General features: G+C 29.6%; 1 protein-coding gene and 1 long non-coding RNA gene across 6 annotated transcripts in view; one reads left to right on the top strand and one right to left on the bottom strand.

The window, feature by feature from the left end:
• The window catches only part of LOC122524370, a 43,361-nt gene extending 28,345 nt beyond the window's left edge, over positions 1 to 15,016 (bottom strand). Inside the window, exon 1 of the long non-coding RNA XR_006305524.1 lies at positions 14,888 to 15,016. This is a non-coding gene — a long non-coding RNA (uncharacterized LOC122524370). The remainder of the gene's footprint in view (positions 1 to 14,887) is intronic.
• LOC122524367 (teneurin-m) overlaps positions 1 to 26,739 on the top strand; it is a 735,394-nt gene that overhangs the window by 392,465 nt on the left and 316,190 nt on the right. The window lies entirely within an intron of this gene.

Genomic DNA, 26,739 nt, shown 5'->3' with positions numbered 1-26,739 from the left:
TATTAAAACAATAAGTAATCGGTAGATGTTACTCAAAAAACTGGTCAAATTTGTTTTCAATCCGAAAATTTTTTCATGCAAATATTATTTATATAATAATTTTTTCTGAAATAGTCGATTAAATAATAAAAAAAAAGTTGAACGAGGCTGATACAATAAAAATCGTGATATCGGTAATAAAATAAATATCGAACACGAAACAGTATAAAAATTATTTGGAAAAAGTTGGATATAAAATAAAAGAAAAAACACGTGTTTTCACTGTATGATAATACGGAAAATTTGTTTAATCAACTCAACGATCATGGAAACCGATAGATAATACAAAAACATGACATTCCTCTGATACAAATTAGAAACAAGAAAATTAATCTTTTAAAACTTTTGTAAATGACGGTTGATATCAATAGTTTTATGAAAATATGTATCATTATAATAATAATGTTAGAATTTTGATCAATGTCAAAACACTCAGAAGAGACGTCCTGTCTCATTTTCTCGGTTTAACAGAATTCAGTTACAAAACCATTTAATGAGAGAGAACTACTATCGAGGAATTCATTGACAGCATCGAATACGCTTAAAGAGAACTTACACGTACTGGGCAGATTCCATTAATTTCTGACATTGGTCCGAGCTAACTTCCGATTTATCGTTCTTGTCGTTTTCGTTGTTCCGTTTCGTCATTTTGACGTTGTCTGAACTTTCTTAAACGATATTCGTTGAAGAAGATCAATAATTCTTTCTTTTTTCTTTTTTAAATATTTTCTTATCCTCCGATTTAAATTAATAAATTTTAATATATGATTGATATTGTGTATTTCAAAATTGAAAATATTTAAATATTAATATAATTATAATTTAATAATAATTCTATTATTATTAAATATAATTATAATACTTATAGACGCTACGATTTAATGAATGAAAGAATAAATACAGGAAAGTTTCGAAAGAAATATATTATTCGACGATAATTCAAATACTGAAGACTTTTCAATGTTCGTTTTATATATTATACTAATTTACTTGATCTTCTATGTATTTTTTTTTACATTTTATTTACTACCAATGCAAAATTTTTCCGTGCTATAAGATACATATATAAATATTCATATATGTTTTTTAAATTGTGTATTATATTTTTACATATACTATAATTACAAATGTATTATTTTTTGAACATAATTTTTACATATGTATACATGTATACAACATAACGGGAAAAATAAATGACAAATATAATTTATACTTCATTTATACCAAATTCTAATATTACAATCTTCTAAATAAACATAATTACATAAAACATTATAATTAATTATTTCTTATAGGGTCAAATTCAAATATTAGAATCTCGAATATAAAACAATATTCATAAAATCTGTTGGTAAACTAAAATTACAACATTATTATATTAATATCCTAAATTACATATACACACACATATTCGTTTATAACGATCCATATTATTTCCTCTTCTGTATTCGCGAATGCTTATCGTGTCATTCACAAATCCCGTTAGTATCGGATAATGTACGCGGTTTTGCACAAGGTAGGTGCAATACGGGAACGATCGCGACGCATTATTGTCGACTTTACCGCTGACGCGAGAGGGACAATGCAAATTATTTATATCATATATAGCGCTAATCGAACATTATCGCAGGCCGACGTATCCGTGATATATCCGCCCGGAAACCGACGATTTCAAGAGAAAGAGATACACACATACATATATACATGTATACACCTATTCCCAAAGAGAGAGAGAGAGAGAGTAAAACGATCAAAACAGGTCGATTTCGTAGAAAACGTTGGAGTTTCATCGTTTCCCATGATTTTCACGATTAAACACTCAAATTCCAATTATTTTCGGTATCAAATTTCCAACCATTTCATTTTGTAACATTTATCGTTCAGAGAAACGGTCGACCTTTACTCTATAAACACACCCCCCGATAAACATAATATTATTATCGAACTCGTGTAAAAATAATAAAAAATAAAACAAAAAGAAATTCATAAATTACGGTAAATTAAAATACAAAATTAAATAAACATCCTTCCACTCGTGTATGCACATACTTGTTACATTAACACACACCAAAACGATTTAACTAAACTTTTCATACAATCCAATGCGATTATCACATTTGTATTGTACAATGCAATATCTTTTAGGTATACGTACAAAATCAAACACAAATTATATCAAATTTAAATATAAAAATAAATAAATTCATTTGACTCTCTCTCTCTCTCTCTCACTCGTGTGTTGCATTAAAAACACCGAAACGATTTAATTAAACTTTTCAAACTTTCTTTTCAATAAGATTGTTTCATATGTATTGCACAATGCAACAGCTTGTAGGTGTACATCGAAGTTGTTTGTTAAATTTGAATGATTTGTTCAAGAATCATTGTACAAGTTGTACTTTATCACATCGGGAATGAAACGTTAGTAACAACACCTATCACCCCTATTCTACACCGTTGTAACACCCTCTCCCCCTTACCCCCTCCATCCTCTAACGCATTATAATATGTTCAGAGTGGTAAAGCGCGCATTGCTATTTAGTACGTTTCGGTGCAAGTAACTACTAAATAAACTATTAAACTTTATACCCTCCCGGCTGCGGTTCCACTTGGCCCTGAAGCGTATCTGGGTTAATCGACGTCGATGAAATTCTGAAACGAAGTTACGAGTGTTACACGTTCGTCGAATACGATCATTTCTCCATCAGTGGAGTGCACCGCCCAAGTCTCTTAGAACTATACAACGTTTATTTTCCGCCAATGAGATTCGATCATTTTTAAAATGTCGACTCTATCGATGACTTTTAAACTTTTTTCACACGCCTTAAAATCGTGAGTAATTATTTTTTGTTTTCCCTGTTGTATTTTTATTAATACGTTTTATGGAATACATGATTTCTTACATGCAATTGTTGTTCGCGTAATTATTTTTACGATATTAATAAACAATTTTGTATGTACAATAATTAAAGAAGTAAAATATATATATTATTGATAAATGATTAAAATATTTAATACGATCCATTTACTTTTAATATCATATTTAAATGAATATATTTTATTTTTTATTTAATAAATTGTATATATTTGTTTGAAAATTATTTGAAGATAAATACAAGATATATGATCAATATTGTTTCTCAATGATATCGAAGTATCGTTATAGAATTTGTGGCATCCCTGATTAATACTCACACTAACGAGGACCAAAATAATAATAATAATAATAATAATAATAATAATAATAAAATACAAAGATGCGCGCGCCTCTAAACACGATAGCGTAACATTACATCTACAAAATTTCATGCTTTTAAACTATATCATGAGAACGCGTTTATAACCGCTTGTCACTGGCTCGATCATTCATCGCATCGATCATTTCCCTCGATCATCAACCGTTTATCTCGACATTCACGCGTTTAACACGAACGCCAGCCCGCAGGAAAGATTTATCAATTTTCAAGTTGATTGTCTGTACACATATATAAATTTCTATATATCCTACATATACACGTAAACACAGACAAACATAACCATACGAATGTATATATACGAATACGCGTACATAAATGTGTTTATATAACACATATGTGATACAATAACGTTTCATATGTATACACGAAAATTCATATTTATATATACAAACATACAAATTTTTATAATTAAATATAATTGATATTTATTTGTAACGTAAAATTTCAATATTCTCATACACTAATACTTATATTAGGATTATTAAATTTTCAAATTGATATTAAATTTGATTGGACAGAAGAACATTTTATTTTTATAGAAATATTATTTTTCTTAAATGATAACAAAATAGTATTTGCATCAATAGAAATATTATTATTTTTATAAGTTGTAATTGGCTTACCCTTTTTTGCATCTTAAAATACTTTCGAGACGATCAGGCATATCTTGTGAGACCAATTTTCTTACCAATTATATCAAATCTTACTTTTCATATAATATTATGCTCTTTTGTAATAAAATTTGTATCAATAATCCTAACACATATATGCTTATACGTATAAGAATCTCAAAATATTGTGTTACAAGAACAAATATTGATTATTTTAAATTGACAGTGAGGTTGCGAATATTTCTGAGACACATTGTATACGCGAAAACTGGTCATGTAGATATAAATACATAGATAAATATTATCTACAGATATAAGCATACAAAGAATTTCTATAGAAGCACGCTTACATAAACGTTTAATATACAGATACATATTTATATATACAGGGTGATAAAAAAAAAATACGACTCGATATTTAAAGAACTTCTAGTACTCGCATCGAAATGATTAAAAAATATCTAATTAGCATACATCCTAAAATCAATCCATTCAATGTAAATTAAATTATTATTATTATTATTATTATTATTATTTATACGAATACTTCTGATACACATTGTATAGGTAAACTGTTCATATAGATATAAATACATAGATAAGTATAATCTATAGATATATAAGCATACAAGGAATTTCTATAGGAGTACATCTACATAATCGTTTAATATACAAATACATATTTATATATATATATATACATATGTGTGTGTCAACACACAATATCAGAGAACGCATACATGGTTCCTCCTGTCGAATGAGCTCGAGTGATCGCCCAGGGCTACACACGGGGATAATTATTATTTCACGCGGTTAACGAACGAATTGTGTCACGTGCAGTAAACGTACACGCATTAGAGCGAGATGAAGTGTAGAAAGAGATGGAGAGTTAGATAAATAGATGGACAGCTAGAAAAAGATGGAAGTAACGAGCATATATATATATAGAGAGAGAGAGAAAGAAAAAGAGAAAACGATGGGGGAGAAAGATGACGCGCACCAGGCTCGTAATTACCGTGGAACGTGAAATTTGAAAATCCTGATTGGCGTGTGTCGTCCTGGAAAGAGTCACGTATGGTGAATTTTCTACTACGTGGACGACCACCATACCGTGTTCCCATTTAAAATGGCACAAGTGAATTCTATCCAACGAATAGTTTGCTTCTTCTTTTTTTTTTTATTTACTCCCACCTTCTTTTTTCTTCTATCTTTGTTTTTTTTTCATATCATTTTTTTATTTTTATTCTCTCTCTCTCTCTCTCTATCTCTCTCTCTCTTCTTTCTTTCTCTCTCTTTCTATGTCTCTCTGTCTCTTCTATTTTATTTATTTATTTTTATCTATTTTATTTTTATTTTTGTTTTGTACTGTTTTATTTTTTTTTTTGATCCAGTCGTAGCCGCAGTCTCTCTCGTGGCTTTTCGATATTTATTGCGACAAAACGATGGTCGTTCATGGGTCGAGATCTCGCATAAAGCGTCAATGATGAAATATATTGACTCTCGATAAGAGGATTTCATTTATAGAATCGGAAATGCGAACCGGGAAGAGAGAGAGAGAGGAGAGTGAATTTCTCTCGTCGAAACGTATCGCATGGTAAAACAGCATACACACACACACACACACACGCCACACGCAAACACATATACGAAAGTTGTATATCCCGTAAGTTAGTATGAGTATTTCTATACAATATTCGCTCTGTATTTTAATCATTCACCATTCTATTCGCAGAAAAATGTCTCATCGCGATTATTCGTCGAATCATCGAAACGATGATTCGGTTTACATCTATATACATGTTTGTATTTTATTTACGTATACTCTCTCTCTCTCTATATATATATACACCTGTATGTATGTTTATATATATATATATGTGTGTGTGTGTGTTCATATATGCGTATACATGTTTGTATGGATGTTTGTAATAGAGTATAGGACCAAATCGAATTCATGGGAGTTGGAAGCACCCATTGATCGTCATGGACGCAAGGTCGACGCCGAAATCTGGATTAATTATCGCCGATTGTCAAGCTCGTGCCAGCCGGCAATTAGTGTTTACTCGCGATCGACGCGTCAACGAGCGTTCGAATAATCGCGTCTGCGATCTGTTCGAAACCTTCATGTGATATGTAATGATCATTTTCTCTCTCTCTCTCTCTCTCTCTCTTTCTCTCACACTCTTTTTCTCTCCTTTGTTTAATTTTTTCATACAATTTTTTACCAATTCTTTTCTATCCCATTCCTCTTTCTCTCTATTTATCTCTGTCTTTGTCTTTTTTTTTTATCTCTGACCAATCGTTTTTATTTTTTTACGTTTGAATTCAAAGGACACGGCAAACAAGATTTTAAACTGAAACGGTAAATCTGCTTCATTACCCCCCCTTCCTCCCCCGTTTTGTTTTTTATTTTTTTTATTAATCTATTAATCGTTTTTGACTAATTTGTACTGTTTAACGTGGATTCCTTTTTTTTTTGCACCGTTTATTTGTATTTATTTTCAAATTATAATACTATTCTTTTGTTAACGTATCCACGTTTCGTTTTGTTTTTATCGAAATTTTCTATTTTTCAAGTTAATTCGACGTTTATTTCGATTGTTGATTTAATTAACGATTTAATTTTATTTTACTTTCTTTTCTTTCTTTATTTTTTTTTTTGCTAATTTTTAAGTAAAGAGGAATAGTTACTTTTTTTTGGATTATTTATTTTTTTTTCACGTTTTAACGATTACATCAATTCGAATTACTTTTTCTTTATTAATTCCTGGTAGAAAGAATAAAAAAAGAATATCGATTAGGGTTCTTCGAAGATCATATTTCGATAACGTTGGAAAGAGTTATATTATGTTCGATGTTGTACACTTTTGGTACTACTTTTCGAACGAAAAGCTTTCGGCAAACAAGTAGAAATAAAATTAATGACGACTGTTTGTCGACGTGTTAATATCGAAGGAAAATACAGGGAAAAGTAAATACACGATGAAATTCCATTCTCTTCGCGTGCGGTTTCTTGGGAGTTGACGAGAGAAACAGAAAGAAAGATAGAAAGAAAGAGAAATAGAAAGAGAGAAAATAAGAGAGAAAGAGAGAGAAAGAGACAAAAAGACTGGAAAGAAAATGGAAGCCGGTTGGATGGAAAGAAGAAAGGCAGCAGAAAAGAAATAGAAAGGGAAAAGGGTGGTAAAGGGTAGGGAAAGGGAAGAGGGAGAGGAACGGGTGGACCAGCAACGTCTCGCATTGCTTTTACAGCCTTTATTTATTTTCCTCTAGTGCGGAACGTTTTACAATCGGTAGTCGAGGAGAAACCATCTTTTTCTCTCTTTCGTCTTCTCTTGATTCTCAACACGATCGATGCTAATACACATGGGATCCACGTTGCTAACGGTTAACCTATACCGACATTATTTTATATCATAATGTTCAAATAATATGAAATATTTAATCAAAAATATTTTTCAGATTTCTAAAATAAAGATTTGTTAATAATTTTAATTCCAAATTGTAAATATTTTATATTAAATGATAAGCGAACGATGCTAATACACATGGAATCCATGTTGCTAACGGTTAACTTATACCAACATTATTTTATATCATAATGTTCAAATAATGTGTAATATGTTATGAAAAATATTTATAGAAATTTTAAAGGATTTGTTAATAATATTAATTCTAAATTTTTAATATTTTATATTAAATGATAAACGATCGATGCTAATACACATGGAATCCATGTTGCTAACGGTTAACCTATACCAACATTATTTTATATCATAATGTTCAAATAATGTGTAATATGTTATGAAAAATATTTATAGAAATTTTATAAAGAATTTGTTAATAATATTAATTCTATACTTTAAATATTTTATATTAAATGATAAACGATCGATGCTAATACACATGGAATCCATGTTGCTAACGGTTAACCTATACCAACATTATTTTATATCATAATGTTCAAGTAATATGAAATATTTAATCAAAAATTTCACCAAAAGTCAAAAATAAAATAAAACTAATAACCTAACGTATGATATCCTATAACGTCCGTAGATCAGGATTATCAAATCTAGACCCAAGCGACTATTAATTAATCCCGCATTAGAATACATTAGAAGAGAAATGAAGTTTCAAACCAATAGAAACGTATTAGGAAGAAAAAAAATTAAAAGAATAAAGAAGATAGAGGATCGGATATAGAATAAGAAGAAGGGAACCTGTCGTGTGGCAGGGATCCAGTTTCGGAACCTTTGAACGTGATGTGGGGCCTGAGGACCCCTATCGTGCTCCGCATGGTTCCACGTAAAACATGGACTACAACAAACAGAGAAACACGCGTAACCAGTATCCCTTTTCGGGTTTAGTTACAAGAGGATGAAAATATGTTAACCTTCTTATATCTTTAAATTTAGGTTTAAAATTGTTAACCCCATTTGAACTCTTCACTTCTATTCTTTTGTTCACTTATCTACTTTTAATTAATCTAATTATCATTATCTTTTTTATTACCAATCAATAAAATACATCACTATTTTACTATTTCATTTGTCTTGGTATACAAATTAATTTCATTGTTTTAAAATTTGGATTTAAATTCTTGACCCCTTTATTTATTCACTTTTACTGTTCTTCAATATTTTTCTATTTATTTAACTATCTTTATATTCTATTGTTAATCAATACCAAAATACCAATAGGTTTAAAACCCTGACCCCTTTGATCACTTTTATTCATTATTTTAATTATTTTTTATAATTTACATTTAACTATCTTTATATTTTTTTATTAGCCAATATCACTACTCATCCAAATACCGTTTGATCCGTCTTGTAATAAAAGTTAGTAGGAAGCGTAAGATACTTCGTACAGTGTAAACAAAAGATCCCAAGCACCGGTTTAGCTCCGAGCGTTTAGAATTTACATATTTTTATGGAAAACGCACCTGTTCGTTGAGATTCACCTTTTATACACGACGCGAGTGACCGTGAAGGTATAAAGCTTTTAAAACGATGCCTGCTAATGTAACGTACTTACGAACAAAAAGGATTACTTTGAGAGTACGATAATAAGCCTCTACTTTACACATTCCACTTTTTCTCCCCCTCCCCCCTCTCCCTTCGTTTATTTCTTACTATTTGTATTTTATTCAAAGATACACGAGTGTTAGATAACTTCATCGATAGAAAATTCTAAAAGTATTCGATTACTTTAGTAGTAACGAACAAAGCTTGATAAAGATTGAAGATCGTTCAAATAACTTTCTCTCTCTTTCTCTCTCTCTTACTCTTTTCAACGTGACTCGACGAGTTACAAGTAAAAGGAAGGACGTAATGGTTAAAAAATGTGTTCTCCTTGAAATACAGCTGAATTGTCCGAACACAAACACACGTGGTAGGAACGCTTACAGACACATATATAAATATATATATATATGTGTGTGTTTTTCTATATGTATATAGGATATACATTGATGTAAAATCCTTCCCCGAACAAAATATCCTATTCTACTCTTGGAGAGTCAGCCCCGCGTGGCTCCTGTCACCTAACACGCCCGACATAATGTCCGCTAATGATGCAACGAATACAAAAGTTGTCTACCAAAGCCGTGTAGTATCCCTGGCGAGACGAGACACGAGAATAAGGCGAGTCCCAGTGATTTATACCCAATTACCGACGAATTCAAACTCTTGCCTCTTTCTGTTGGAATAAAAATAAAAAAATGAAAAAAAAACAGAAAAAAAATATTATAAGAGAGAAAAAGAAAACGAAGCAGAAGAAGAAGAAGAAGAAGAAAAAAAAGATCCTGGTGAATCCTGCGGAAAAGTCGTTGGATTAACGGCCAATCAGTTTTGCTTTCGTACTCGTTTCAACCGGTAAGGGTTAGGGATCGGTGCAAACCGGTGGTGGTGGTGGTGGTGGTTGTGGTGGTGGTCAGGAAGAACGGGGGATAAGGGGAAGGGAATAGGAAAAATCTCACTCCGGGTTCTGTCCAAATTTCCTCATCGTTTTTCGTAAAATACCTCGATAGAATCCGAACTGAGTCGATTTCATTTCAAACGAGTTCTCTCTTTCACTCTCATTCTTTCTCTCTCTCTCTCTCTCTCACTCTTACTCTTACTCTCTCTTTTTTTTCTTCTTCTTCTTCTTCTCTTTCTCTCGTTATGTCTGTTTAACTTCCATGAAAAACTATCGGTAATTCTTTTATTTTCATGGAATTCACTCGAAATTGTATTTAACGTGGATGAAATTTACTTTCGAAGACGGCACTGATTGACGATGATGAACAATATTCTATCATTTCGATAATTACTCATTCTCGAGAATATGTTTATTTAACGTTTTCGAGATGCTTTTTTATTTTCTTTCATTTTCTTTTTTTTTCTTTTTTTGATGTTATTATTCTTTGAAAAATCATCGTAATTTTATTCTATTACAATCGAAAGATGATTTTGTTTTCTATATTAAAGTATCGTTTGCTATTATTTGAACTCATAAGTAAAACATTAGTAATATCGGTTTTGATTATATTTGATATTTTGTGCAACAATTTATTTTACGATTGTTACAAATGTATTTTTATCGTAGATAAAGTTTTGTTTTTTTAGTAACAAGAGATCAATCGTTGAAATCATAATTGTGATCAAAAAACAAATTACTCAATTGTCATATCTATTGTAAATTTTTATAGTTCCAATACTTATTCCGTTATTATAAGTTCCAAGAAAACTAAACAAAAAAAAATAGAAAAGAAACAGCCTAATTTTTACATATAATAACCAAAGCCAAATACAAAAGATTGTAAAAATATTTTTACACAATAGATGATAAACCGATTTTACAAACGCATCAACAATTATTCTCTTAATTATTTATTATTTATTATTTATTTATATTTTATTATTAATAATTATTCTATTAATTATTTTTATTAATTCTCTTCTCTTAAAATAAAACAATTTTACATTAACAATATATCTTTAATATTTCACTAATGGACAATAAAAAAAAAGCCCTTAAAATTTTATCCAAATGACTATAAACAATTATCGTCAAACATCTCAACTCAGATAGATTATTCGAACAATTTTATAATAGTAAAACCGTAAAGAATAAATCTCGAACGTTTAAACGCCGTTCGTTGTAACTCGTACGACACTTATCCTAAAATAATAAAAGGAAAGAATGGTACAAAAAAAAAAGAAGAAGAGAAAAAAAAGGAAAAAGAACACGAAGTAGAAAAAACAATAAGCAGAAGAACGAGGCCGTGAGAAGAGAGTAATAGAGAGTAGTAGGTCGGATTTCATCTCGTCTTTTAACGACAACGTAAATTTCCTCCTGGAAATTCCTCCTACTCCTTCTTCTTCTTCTTTCTTCTTCTTCTTCTTCTTCCGACTAAGGTACTTTAAGTCCGTCTGGAATTAACACGACCACCCGGAGGTAAAGAAGAAAGGAGGTGAAGAGCTGAAGTCCGTAAGAGAAGAAAACTCGGATAGGGCGAACGGGGAGGGGTTGGGTTGGGGTTAGGGGGGTGGAAAGGGCTTGGGGTAGGTACTTTCACATAGCAGACAAAAAACTGCAGGACTGACTTCATCTTTCTACCCTCGTTGCTAGCTGACTACTACTCATTACGCCCAACTAAATTTTTCAACGTAGCCGCGGTGAATAGAGGAACCTCTCTTCCTCCCTTCCCTTCCCTCCCTTTACCATCCCTTTTCTTTTTCTTCATTCGTTTCCTTCACAAGTTCTTCGGTTGGTAGGGTCGTACCTGCTCTCTTTCTCTCTCTCTCTCTCACTTGTGGGTTCTATTTGTGTGTATGTGTGTGTATGTGTGTGATGATAGTTGTTCAAAGTAAAACATCTCACATGCGTACTGTATGCATATTTTACCTATATTTGTTCGCATGTGTGTGTGTGTGTATGTGAATATATAGTTAAAGTGTATTGGTCTCTTAGTTTACCTAAAGTATCTTTCTTATTTAACATATATTATTTTTGTTGAATATATTCGGTGATTTTAAAATATGAATTTATTTCGTTGCATTATCGGTTTTGTTTCCCTTTTTTTTTTCTATAATGAAAATATGCACCAAATATGCATGGTCCAGATATTATATTGAGATATTATATATAATTAATAATTATTATAACACATAGTATGTAATAAATTGTCAATATTCTTTTTTAATTTACATAAAATATTTATATTAAGCTTTATTTTCTAGAATATTTGTTAAATAATACATTTCAATTTTTCTTCGTTTTTTAACTTTTTTTTGTATGTTTAATTTAACGTATTTTATCTTAAAACGTACATTTTAATATGTTAAGATTTTTCAATTGGATTTTTTTTTAAATTACAACACATCGTCTTTAAATACATTGATGTATTTTCATTTCCGGAGAAAAAAAATTGTCGACTGACCTGCTGAATTGAAAAATCGAACGATATCGTAGCAGATGAAAGCTCGTTTGTATTATTTATAACTTATAACCATGTGACCTATAAAATTAATAATCCCTAATACTTGACACCCTGACAAAGAGTATAAAAAGCATTGGAACATTCATTAAATGTTTATATTTTTATTATTACATTGTATGAAAACGATTTTCAAAGTAAATACGTCGTTACGATTAATAAAGAAAAAAGAAAATAATACCTCGTATGAAAATATACGAGATTAAATATAAATTTCAAATATAAACGCGTATATAAAAATTTCTTTACAATAGCATCAGAGAATTAAAAATACAATCGAAGTATTTTAAAAGATGAAAAATTCTTTTATGCGCTTATACGTCGCACGTAATATTTTTTATTTTTTTTATTTTTTTTTTTAAATCTCACATTGATCCCTTTTAAATTTCTTTTAATATTTTTATTTTATTATACGAAGGTATTAATATAATATAGTATATCGTATGTACAATCAAAAACACGCGTTTTTTTTCCAAACATTCATTCAATTAATTATCACTCGACGATAAAAAAGGAATTATTAAATAAAAAGAATGTCAATAGACCATAAAAAAAAAATGGAAAAATTTTCATAATTCTATATATATATATAGTTTGTTAAATGTTTATGATACCAACCATAAGACACGTCGAATCAGCAGTACTTAAGCCCCTTTTTCCTCCATTCCCTTTCTCTCTCTCCCTTTCTCTCTCTCTCTCTTTCTATTTCTCTTTATGAAGAAGATAAACACACTCCGTCGCATCCTTCGGGAGGTCTAGAAATTTATCGCCTGTCTACGAGCGGACCGAAATCATTTTTTACGTTCCAACCATAAAATTTAGCAAGCTAAGATTTATAGGAACGAACGGAACTTTAACGTTGGATCTTTATGCAGTCGTTTGAAAAACAGGTGGAACGCGTCTGAATTACGAGCACGCGCGCGAATTCGTGGGGGTAAGTGAGCCGTTTACCCTAGGGACCTTTTTCTCATAATATAAATACGAGATACTCTCCTCGAGAGTTAAGGACAAAAATCTCGATTCGAGTAAAATCCTTAAAAAAAAAAAGAAAAAGAAAAAGAAAAGAGAAAAAATAACCGGGGGGGGGGGTAAAAAGAAAAAAAGAAAGAAAAAGAAATCTGAGAGAGAAGAAAGATCAGTAACTTTAGCCCTTTTTGTTTTTTCCTTTTTTTTGTTGCAACGTACTAACGAAGTTAGAAAAATTTTCAACGCGAATAAAACACCCTGGTGAAAAAGGTAACGTCTTCTGATCCTAAGAAGAAAAGATGGAATCTGGTAATTACCTGAAAGAAGTTATAGATAAAAGTATTAAGTATTTCTTTACCTACCGCGAGAACGATTAATTTTTACGGGTTAGCTCTGTTCGAACGATCGTAAAGATGAAACGAAATAAATGAAGAAATAAAAAAAAACGATGTATAAGTGTGCACGTGGCAAATAGGAGGTTTCAAGATTCGCCATATTCGAGAAGGTAAGGTGGATTACCAATACAATATACAATTCCTGGAAAAATATGAGAAAGGGAAGAAAGAAAGAAATGAAAGGAAGGTATGAAAGAAATTGAAAATGAATAAGGAACAAAATGTTTTTAAAGAAAGATTCATTATATTATAATTACGAAAACACGCATCATTTGTAATTTTCTCTGTTAAATACGTTTCCCTATGGTAATGGTATTGTAGTAGTAGTAATAGTGGTTGTGGTGGTTGTGGAATCTCATCGTTTCTACGTTCTAGTCTATTTATGTGCTGCATGTAAGCGATACTTGACGAAGGAGAGCAAGATTTCACGTTTACTTGACGTGGCATCAACGTTTCGTATAAGACGACGCCGTTCTATCATACACGTTAACATTTACGTATACGTTGTATGTATCTACGCGTTTAACTATGTCTCTTATACACAAAATCGATATAAAGGCAACATTTGCACGATATATGTATATATATGTAAAGGTATATAGGTGTCAACTGCTCCTTTAATGTACATACACGTCAATCCAATTTCGTGAATATAATTTACGTTACTATTTCGATATACATATATTTTCAAACTTCGAGAAAATCTTACAATTTATTCAAAATGTTACAAAATACAATTAGATTAAATTTTCCTAAGATTGATCGTAACATTTAACATTTATCTTCTTATTTTTAATCGTACGAAATTAAATAATTATATCAGTCATTTAAAACCTATCAGTATCGAATTTTAATCAACTCGTATTTTTTTTTAATTGATTTTAGGATACTTTATTTTTGTAGAAAATTTATGATAAGTATAATCCTTTTTTAAATATATTTCTATTTTAATTATACGTTCCTCGTGTAAATTATTGTTAGTTCGTTCGTTAATGATGAATAATCATCCAACGTAAAACATACGTTATTTCTTATTGATATAAGATAGACCTAATCGTAAAATACGAAGATAAATGTAACATTATTAAATGAAATAGTCAAACTTATATTTTTTCTTCTTATTCTATTTCTTACCTTTTTCTTGACAAATTTACGATATGTGTTCTGGTGGTCTGTACCTGCAGTAGGCGGACTTGTTTATCCTCAGTCAAGTGGCTCTATTCGATGTTGTATCGGAAAAAATGGGCGGGTCCTAAGGTTCCTTCTAAAAGAGAAGCGAAAAAAGGAACAGTCAATCGCCTTTCTAAAATGGAAAACTTTTAATAATGCAATCGTAGGATAACCCTCTCGAGACATGGAAGACTGAGTGAGAAACGAAAAAAAAAACGGGAAAGAGAGAGAGAGAGAGAGAGAATTGACTCTCCAAAGACGTCACGTAATCCAATGCCGTTTACTCCGATGTTGGTTTTACGAGCTTGAACGGTCGTATAACAAGACCAGGATTACCAAATGCTCACCTTAAGTCTCTGAGTATATATACCTAAACCCGAAGTGTCCAACATACAGGAGAATAAGCAAAGTTAAGTATTTTACTTGGGTAATTCGCATAACTTATGATTATCCTTCTGATGACTTCATTTCCTGCATTTCATTTTTTACGAGTAACACGCACCTTTAAAATATGTTCAATCCTTTGTAAGGGTTTAACGAGAAATATAACTTGTTCGTATATATGTACCTACAAATAATTCTAATAGTAAATTGAAGTCAACAAAATTGAAACAATTGATTTTATGAATTCTTTTTTCTAACACATTAATTATTACATTTATTTAAACGATAATAATATTAAATAATTTGAAATCATAGGAAAAAGATTTATTCAAAAATTATGTATTTTATTATTAATATTATTTTTTACTGTGCGATAGTAAGAATTGGATAAATAATAAATTTTGACTGTTCTTCAATACCTTTTCTTCTTATCAAGAATAAGATAAAACGATTTATAATCTTGATCCTATATAGAACGTGTTAAAGTATAAAATGAGTATAATATAAACAACAATGAATTGTTTGAATTATTTTGATTTATACCATAATCATAATCATCTTCACAATTATGAATCTTATTTTATTTAGAAATGGTCTCATCAATCACGTATACATTTACGGTCATACTGGTTTAAGTTATAAAGGATTATTTACGATAAAACCGGTACATCGAAGCCACTTAAATAAAAAGAAAAGAAAAAGATGACGAGACTTGATACATTCAAGGTCGACTTGTAGGTATATATTACTGACATACTCATATACGGTCAGGTGCATTTACACGGACTAAAAGTTAAATCTCTTCGAGCAATCCTGAAATCATCGTATCACCTGCTTGATATACTCAACGATACACCTGGTCTCTAAAACATAGTTAAATAATTCCTATACTCTAGTCATCATTGTATCCTTGAAAAATACCGTGAGAAACTTCCTATAGGATCTTCTAATCCTTTTATCGTATCAAACATACGTTCTAATATCGATGCAGGTGGTAGAACTAACATTGTTCGTATTACAAACCGGTATAGTTTCTACGACTATAGTTCTCTACGATAGTTCCTATAAGATATTAATCTTATTCTTATAGCTGTTCTATAAATCGTCTTTTATACAGTCTGTCTCAAAAGTTCCTTTAAATGATCAAATAAAAATTCATCAATTTATTTTCAACACGCATAGGAGGTGTCACACACACATGCACAATTATATTTAACTTTATTATTTAATTTAAATAAAACTGAAAATTCATATTTTCAAATGAAATATATATTATTGTAATCATTACCTCGGTGATAATTTAATGTATTAAATGTTGATTTAATATTTTCAGTACTATTATTATATAATTACAATATTTTTTATTTTTATGGTTAAATGTATGATTATTATACATTTATTAAATCATCAAACCTTACAAATTATAATATAAATATTTGTACGACAGGTATTTCTAGTGACAATAATTTTGTATTTTAACTGATGATTAATATTTTTCAAATAAAGTAACAAAATATTTTTATTTTAAACACAAATATCAATTTCTTGTTTTATTATTCTTGACTTGGTAAGGTTACTTTTGAAACAGTCAGTATAAGGAACGTAAGATCTTAGAGATATTCTTACTACAACATACAAAAGTTCAACTATCGATAAAACGGACACATAGTCGAGCATGCTTTAGGAATTTTAGATTCGAAGGATTCCTTTAAAGGTAATCTTCTCTTTTTATTCTTATCTCTCTCTCTCTCTTTCTCTCTTTCGCAATGTAGGATAAATTAGGTCGAGTTTTTTTCACCAATAATATATAATCTATACATATTTTTATATAAATAAGTATTATATAATGCATATATAAAATTTGAATGATCTTATTCTTTATCTTTCCTGCGATATACGATAAAGTATCAAGTAAAAGTTTAAAATTTCAAAATAAATAACGAGAAACAAAATATTTTTAAGAAAAAATAAATCATGTAAATTGATTCTCGTCGCACAATAAATTATGTTTTTTCTATATTTTGTATTATTATTTTCTTTAGTTTGTTTATTTTGTATAAAAAAAAAACGAGTATTTTTCATCAAATTGTTATTCCATTAAAAAAAAAAAACTTAACCATTTATTTTAAATGACCATTTGCCATAAATCGGTCGTATAAATAATGCAAGAGTATTCTGAACATGAAAAAACATTTTTATAAATCTCTATAAAAAAATATAATTAAATATATCAATAAATATATATATCGATTTCAATATGAAAACTAAAAATAATTCTCTGAATTGGAAACTTTTAAGTTAATAATATAATAATATACATATATACATATATATATATATATATGTAATACTTAATCGATAACATATATTTCGTAGACCTTGTTATCGAATTCTCTTTTCAAATACTTCCCTAATACATAATATTTGTTATACAAATTTCGATATACATACGTATCGACATTTACACCAAATCATGCGACATGTTGACCGTGTATTGTGCCTTTGGCAATTTCGACAGTGAACTAGCTAGCAGCAACGTTATTGCTTTGGATTCGGAATACTACGAGCTCTCTTCCACTTCGAAGATCGACCTAATTTGTCCTGCTACCGCCAGAGAATCTCGGAATGTTTCCTGTACGCTGACACTAGCAGCAGAATGTCGCTAATGATTGTTGCTATCGGATTAGTTGTTCTCTCTCTCTCTTTCTCTTTCTCTCTCTCTCACTCTCTCTCTCTATCTCTTTCTGTATTCCAATTTCTATCTTCATTCTTGTTACTATATAACGTAGATCTATTACAAGAACTTCGAGTAATGATGTGCTTACCGAGTAGTATATTCTCTTACTAATAATCTGCTGATTTTGAATACCACCATCGTGAACAACAATTCCTGTTCTTCTATTCTAAAGCACATTAATATTAACGTACTTCTAATTAGACTTACTTTGTCTATTTGTGCACAAAAGCCCCCTTGCTTTTAACCTAATTTCATGTATTTAATCCAATTATATTTGAGCACGAAAATGTTTCATTCGATCGAGATCGATTTAATTGGATCAGTCGTGTAAGAAATTTTGAATAAACGTCATTATTGTAATTATTAATTATCTTAGAATTTAATTAATATTATATCGACAAATTTTTGTATACGAAAGTTGAGGATATATTTTAATCGAAAATTTTTATTCATCAATAATTTCTTCGTGAGTATGAAAATAAAAATTTATATTTTTGTTTGTTTCAACTTAAATTAAATATCAACTTACGTAACAGTTGGATAAATATAATTAAGTTTTTTAATTATTTATTATTAGAAAACTTATGACACAAACGATAAGATTATTCTGTAATCTTGAATAAGTAAATTCGATAATCTCGCATCAGTGTTATTATTCGCGTGTAATTTACAACATTGTAAATATGTATATGTAAGTTATTTATTCACTTGTAGAATTATCTTGGTATTACTCTATGCTTGTCTTAACTCGTGCAGTTTACTCAAAAGCTTAGTATGTTTCTTCGTTTTGGCATATTACGGTTGAAAAGACTGACACACAAGATATATGAATCCAAGCCTATTTTCTCTTACCTATCTTACATTTATCCTCTTTTCAATCCTTTGATTTTCTTCAATTTTATACTAAGCTCTTTCTGTCTTTATGCTAATATTTAAATTTCACTAAACTACATTTATCGAAAGTTTTAACCATTCCTCAACAATTTGTTGTTCATTGAGCAATGTAAGAGTTTTCAGATTATTACGAAAGAATTTATTTCAATTATAAATGCAAGATATAAATAAATGAAAAAATCACAAGTAAACAATAAATAAAATGATTGGATTTCTAATCACCGAAGGGGATGAATTTGCAAATGTGAAATAACGTGACGATGAAAAAAGAAAATAGAATAAAAAAAATAATACGAAATGATTGAAAGAGAAGGAAAAAAACGTTTGTCATAAAAATGTATTAATCGTAATAACTTAGAATTGAAAAGTTTCTTTTGTCTGTCTTAATCGTCTCTTCCTAATGACGAGAGGCAAACTTATCAATTAATAATTGGCGGAATTCCCGTAGTGAATTCGTATCGGTCGAGCATGCAACAACGTCGCGACGTCGGTCTGAAGAGTTTTACTCTGAATTTATCTTTTATTTTTCCTTTTTTCTTTCAGAGAGAGTCTCTACGAAGTTTTTCTTACCAAGTACCATAACCTCCTACTCTTTCTATCTTTCTCTCTTTATTTCTCTTTACTCTATCCATTTATTTTTTCTCTCTTTTTCTTTTTTCTCTACTTTTCTTCTCCCATTACTCGAACAGTAGTGTCTAATATCGAGTTTGCTTTTAAGAAACGATCCTTGCGATATCGAATAAGAGAGCTTCACGAGATCTCGCTTGATTAATTAGGAAAAGTTAAGAAACAAAAATAACAATCAAATAAATAAAATAGAAATCGAGAAAATAAAACTAATTTTTTAACGACATTGATTATTTTCTTAATCGTTTCCCCACTGACGGTATATCGTTTAAATCCTGAAATGTTTCGAAATTATTTCAAATCATTTATAATTAAATAACATAATAATCACTATATCGTATTAATTACTGCACAAATATAATAATAATGAATTAAATAAAAAATAAAATAAATAAACACTATCATAAATAAACATTATCAATAAAAAATCATTTACACACGATCATAAATAAACATTGACTTACGTAAAAGTGTTTATTAATTATTGTGCACGAATATAATAATAATTAATTAAATAATTTATATTATACACAAAAAAATATGAACATTTTTCGCGAGAATATTTTCTTTCAAATTAATTAAATCATTCGAATCATTTCGATAATCTAATTTTAACCTTTCCCATTCAAATTTTCTACAATCTAATGATATTCAATCTTTACTTTTTCCTTCTTCCTACGAACGAAATAATTTCGTTATCAGTGTTCCTCTCGAACGAGATCTGTAGTTTCGTGTTCGTATGTTGCGAGAGATAAGCTATTCTTTTCTTTGCTATGCAACGAGACCGCAACGAAGATCATTTCCCTTCCTTTCCTATTCACCCTTATGACCCTCACTTTTACCCCTTCTTTTATTTTCTCTTTCCTTTCCTTTCCTTTTCTTTTCTTTATTTTCCTTTACTTTTCTTTCATAAGAGACGACGCGATATCTTTGGAATATTTTTCCCCCTTCATTCACCTTCTCTTTCTTACCTTATCTTCCTCTTTCTCTCTCTTTCACAGATAAACGTACACACACACATTTACTTTCTCTCTCTTTTTTACGTTGTCTTTCTCTCTCTCTTCCTCTCTCAAGTATCAATAAGGAAATAAGAACGAATATTTAATATTAAAATTCATAATAATTAAAAAACAATTATGTTCCAACATTAATTTGCATAAATAAATAATAATCTGATTAATTATCTTAAAGTATATTTATAATTAATATACACACAAAAAATATCAATTATAATAATAAAATACTTATGTACGCACGTAAGAAGTTATACTTCTTTGCCGTACTAAAACGAATATAACCTCAATAACCTCAAAAATAACCAAAAAAAACTTCAAAGAAAAAAAATAACTTAAAAAAACTGGTGTGTATACTTATGTACGCACGTAAGAAGTTATACTTCTTTGCCGTACTAAAACGAATATAACCTCAATAACCTCAGAAATAACTTCAAAAAAAAACTTCAAAGAAAAAAAATAACTTAAAAAAAAACTGGTGTGTATACTTATGTACGCACGTAAGAAGTTATACTTCTTTGCCGTACCAAAACGAACATAACCTCAATAACCTCAAAAATAACTTAACAAAAAAAAATTTATTATTATTATTATTAATTTAAATTTATTATCGATATATTATATATATTAGAAAGAATAATAAAATATCATAATATAGATATCAGTCCACACTAAATATAAGAGAAATATATCGAATTACTTCACGCGTCACAGCCATGGCGCGGTTACAGCATTAGTTCTCGCTCGATCATTTAAGTCAAGCAGCGCTGAGTACGATTAGTATTTGGATGGGTGACCCGCTTGAGAAAAAATGGGAAAAAGAAGAGAAGACAACTTTTCATGCCGTATACTTGAAATCGCTTTGCCGCGCGTCGTAAATACCGACAAACTTCATGACAGACGCTCGGAACAAAATCACTCCCCATTACATTTTCCCCAACGCGTCAAAAGAAGTATAACCTCAAAAAAAAATAATAAATCCTTCGTTGTTGATGCCCAAAGCAATCGATTATTTTCAATAATAAAGATAAAAATAACGCATAATCGCGTATTCCTATCATTGCACTGCAACTTTCAATTTAAACGTTGCATAAGAACTTTGCATAAGAACGTTTACGTTATTTCTTTGATACAGATAGATATACGGGGTGATAGCTTCTTTTTACTCTTTTCCCTTTCCCTTCCATTCCCTCTGTTCTTTTTATTTTTGTTGTAATTTTTTTTTGTACTTTTCTTTTCCACGGACGGACGAAAGATCAAATACGATAAAACGACGACAGTGAAAGGGCGTACTAAGTTAGGGAGTTGAAGAATTGAAAGTAGTCGGGGTTTTATAGGATATATAGGAGAATTTAAAACGCTTTGAATTTCTACAAGAATGTTAAGGGAATAGGAAGGAGAAGAAGAAGTAGAAGAAGAAGAAGAAGAAGAAGAAGAAATGGGTTCGTGAGATGAAACGAGGACCACTCCATATTCCGTTGATACGTGAATTTCAGTGTTACTAAGGGCAGATAGGTAGGGGAAAAAGATTTGGTCCTATATGACGTTAAGTTGAGCACCTCAAAATGAACATCTGCCGATGAAGTTAGGCAAATTTATGAACGATTTGTTTATTCTCATTTTATTCTATGAAAATATAATATTAAATTGATCCAAAAATTTCGTACCGATTTACTGAAACATATATATGAGTCGGGAAAAATGTTTTTCGAGTGAAATTTCTTAAAAATTTTCGAGAGATATGACAAAATGTTAAGAATAGAATGTTTGTTATTTAATGTTTATATATATGCTATTGTAAAAATTTTTAAACTGATCCATTAAATCGTTTACATGTTATCGCAGTTGAATACAATTGTTATTTTAAATACAATTATGTTATCTTATGGCGATTCAATCACGTAACGTATTAAACATATAAATAATATAAGATCAATAGTTTGAAATAAAATTAAAATCAAAGTTTATCACTATGAAAAGTTATTTAAAAATGTTTCGATGTTTTTTATCATTTCTTATTTTAATTCGTCACTATTGCATTTGTTTTGTTTTATTTTTTAGTTTCTTTTTTAATTATACATTCTTTTCTAGCACTGTCATAATTAAATTTATTTCATAACGTGCAGTAAAACATATTTATTTTAATTAATATTTATTTTATTATAATTTAGATATTTACGAATTGTACATTTTTAACACTTTTATCTTCAATTATATCTTCCTAAACATCCATAAGAGACGATAATGATTGAATTTTATAAAACGAAATGATAAAAGAAGAAAAGAGATAGAAAAAGAGTGACATAGAATCAACAGAAGATCGATACTCGAACGAAATTATTATAATGTTTAGTATAAATATGTCATGTGTATGTGTACGTGTGTGTATAAGATACATCGATCGATAATTATTTCGAGATACATTTGTTTATGAAGGGATGAATGAGAAAGGATGTAACATACCTCAAGAATATTGCACACGTATCTTCAATAATTATTAATTAATCTAAAAAACATCTGTATTGTAGTTTAAAAGCACGGAATATAAGATGAATGTACCGTCCTCTTCGAGATCCACTGTAAGACTGGTTCTTTTGATCTCTATGAAAGTCAGTTAAAATTCTTCTATTGATTGTTGTTTACACGACTTTCCGAAGGCCAAATATGTATAACGAAAATAATATACGCAGTAGATAGAATTTCCTGTTACGGAATGTCACGTAAACAACATTGAATAAAAGTACTTTCATAGAAGACGAACGAGTCAGTTTATTGTTTGATTTCGAAGAGGAAGGTACGTCAAATTTATACTCCGTGCTTCTAAACTACAATATATATTTTCTTTAATTAATTAACAATCAATTAAGGTATATTTAACTTTTTAATATACTCTACTTATATTTACGATGGTTTTAACTGGAATACATTTGTTTTAACGTTTTTTACTTGTCATAACTTCTTTTTTACAACAAATCAAAATTGTTTAAAGTATTTGAATTTATTTTGTATTGTTACTTACTTTACAGATTCAACGTACATATAAATAACAATTAAAACAAAGGATGATCAATTATCAGGTATAAAAAAAACAGGTATTCTTTTATAATGTTTTTTTTTTTTTTAATATTAAATAATATGTTGCGATAAAAAATAAGAAAGGATTGTATACGTAGCATGATCAAAAAGTACGCTTACGCGTAAAACATTTCGTGACAAGTAAGTAGCAACGTCGTTAGAAATTTTCTAGTAAACCTATAATTTATTTTCTTTTTCTTATTTCTTTACGATATTCGTGAAGACAATTTTTTCGTGATTTACACATGTTAGTCGAATAAAAAGTTTTCGTTAGTAATTTGTAAGTTTTATGTTATTTCTGCGAACTTTCTCGCTTTTTTCGCTGGGTGAATGGAAAAATTAGACACATTTCGTTCTAAGTTTATAAAAGCATGAAATTGGTGCGATTTCGTTTTGACGTTTCTAACCGAAAGCATTGAATATTTTTTACGAAAGATTTTCAATTCGTCGAATCGTGAGAAATGTTGAACGTTTAGAAAATGCGTGAATAACGATTGTAAACTTGCGAATATAACAAAATTCAATTTATTGATAAAATCAACTTTATTATTTATGATTTTATTGAAATCTCTATACAGGTATTTCAAAAATGTAATGAAATATTTAACCAATTACCTTGATTTATTTATAATTAATAGCGATTAAATATTCATTCTCAAAATAATACGAAATAGTAACTCTAATTAAAATGTTCGCGCAATTAACGATTAACTATTTTTTTATTTTTTTCATTAAAATTATTATTAAAAGTATCTAATCGTATTTAATATTTGTTTTATTTTATCCATTATAACGATCGCGTATATTTTAGATTAATTTTTAGAAAATTTGACAACGTAAATTTCATTTTTTTTTTTAAATAAAATTACCAAAAATAAAAGAAGAAAATTCGTTCGATCTTGTTTAAACAAAAAATTAGAATTAGAAGTTATTAAACAATGATATTTCCTCCCTATAAAGTGAATGTATATATGTTTAAATATTTTATATGATTATTTCGGAATTTATATAAAATAAAAAACAATTATTTGTATCTAAAAATGTATCTATTTCATTTAATTAAATTTTTTGTTTAAAATCAATTAATTTGTTACTATGTAGTAATATATATATAAAAAAAAAAGTTAATATTACTTAAATGAATATTAATATTTTTATATAAAAATGTATATACATATAGTGTAATTATATTACATTATTTATTCATATAGTTTATTTACGGTTGGTAAATATTCATTTAATAATATTATGAAATATTTAAAAATAAAAGTTGAATTATCGAAGAAACCTAAACGAAGAAAAAGCATAGTCTAGGAAGTATCGAAAGGCGTGGCAGAATCGTTGAAAAGCTCACTTTGAGAGAAGGCTTCAAGCTACACGGTTGTGGTAACTGGGAATATTCCTAGTTTATATTCCGTATGTGTTTCTCAGTCATAAACGTAAATACCTAGAGGGTGTGTAACACCCCATGTAGACTAAGAGAGAGAGAGAGAGAGAAAGAGAAGGAAAAGGATAGACAGATAAATAGATACCTAGATAGATAGATAGATACATAGATAGAATATTGCACTACACAAAATGCGAATACCTCCATTATGTATACGTGCATATGTGTATGTGTGCTCAATGCATTCGCTTTCAATGAAACGGTTCATCAGTGAAATACAAGCATAGTTATACGAGCCTATGCTTTAGTTGTTCTACGAAAATCATCGATTACTCACATAATTAAACCTTGAGATCCTATTTGTATTAATATCTCGTAAAATATCATTTCAGTAATCCATTCATCAGGTTGTCTAATATATTCATCTGATTTTTTAATTCACTTCAAAATTGTATATATTTATTAACAAATTTAATATTCACATATTTATTCGTAAACATTATTTCAACACGCACACGCAATAGAAAATATCACGAAAGTAAAGTCGACATTACTGACAGGATGTTTTCGAAATGAATCAAACGTTGTTTTTAATCGTAGCTTTGGATCAAAATGAAAGAAAAGAAAACCTTTGACGATCAATCGACAGTTTAGTTTCTCTATCTTTACCTACAACACTTTGAAAGTTGTCATGCTTTGCTTAAATCAAACAGTATTTCAAAAGAGTTGCATGTACGAGTAAAGGGCAAGAGTGTGCACGTCGTGAATTTTCCCTGAAACGATATCAGAATCGACATCGTAGACGGAAATGTTGCGTTGGGAAGATCACGAAAGTGCAAATAACGGATATACGGGGTTTGATTGAGAGGAAGATTCTTCTACATTTGTGTAAGTACGAGTAAAAAAAAAAATGAAGAAAAATGAAACCGTGAAAAAAGGGAAGATAGAAATACGAAAAAAAAGGGAAAACAGGAATGATGATACACGCGTTAATAGTAATCATGATTCTACGAATCTAAGAAAGGACAAGAGAGGGGGTTAGAAGAGGGTGGTTTGAAGGAATGCTAGATAGGGTGTAACGAAAAGGGTGTGAGCTCGAAAAGAGAAGTCCTGGAACGGTCGTGCAACGGTAATCCATCACAGCCCTGTCTATGCCAGTTCCGTAGCAGCAGCCCGGGGCTAAACCAATCCATGCATTTCATTCCGGTGACTTCACTCGAACCCGCCATTTTTCATCGGCATGCGCCACGGCTGCATCATCATTTTCTGATAGGAAAGAGAGAGAGAGAGGAAAAGGTGGTGGCGTTCGTATAAACGCCTATCGCGTCGAGACGAACCGGCACCTCCTCGGGCGACTCGAGGAAATCGCGCTGAAATGCGAAGTTTCTCTCTTTCCAACTCTCTTTTTCTTTATTTCTGTATATATATATATATACACAGAGTATTCCAACAATAATGGTATAACAGAACACGGAGTGATTCATCGCTGAAAAATATGTTGACAATTTATTGTCAAGTTTTTTAAATACGCGATAGTATTTTTTGAGATAAGCAAATTTAACGTTTTATTTGATAGATTTTTATTTTTCTTTTCGTACTCTACGTTTTTTATTGTTTAGTATTTTTTTATGTTATAATTCCCAAATATAAAATTGATTTGTCCATAATAATGATACAAATATACGTATTGAAATCGTAG

The sequence above is a fragment of the Polistes fuscatus genome, unplaced genomic scaffold (assembly GCF_010416935.1).
Source record: "Polistes fuscatus isolate 324 unplaced genomic scaffold, CU_Pfus_HIC Scaffold7, whole genome shotgun sequence".
In the NCBI taxonomy this organism is placed as follows: domain Eukaryota; kingdom Metazoa; phylum Arthropoda; class Insecta; order Hymenoptera; family Vespidae; genus Polistes; species Polistes fuscatus.
This window is presented reverse-complemented; position numbering and strand designations above follow the sequence as displayed.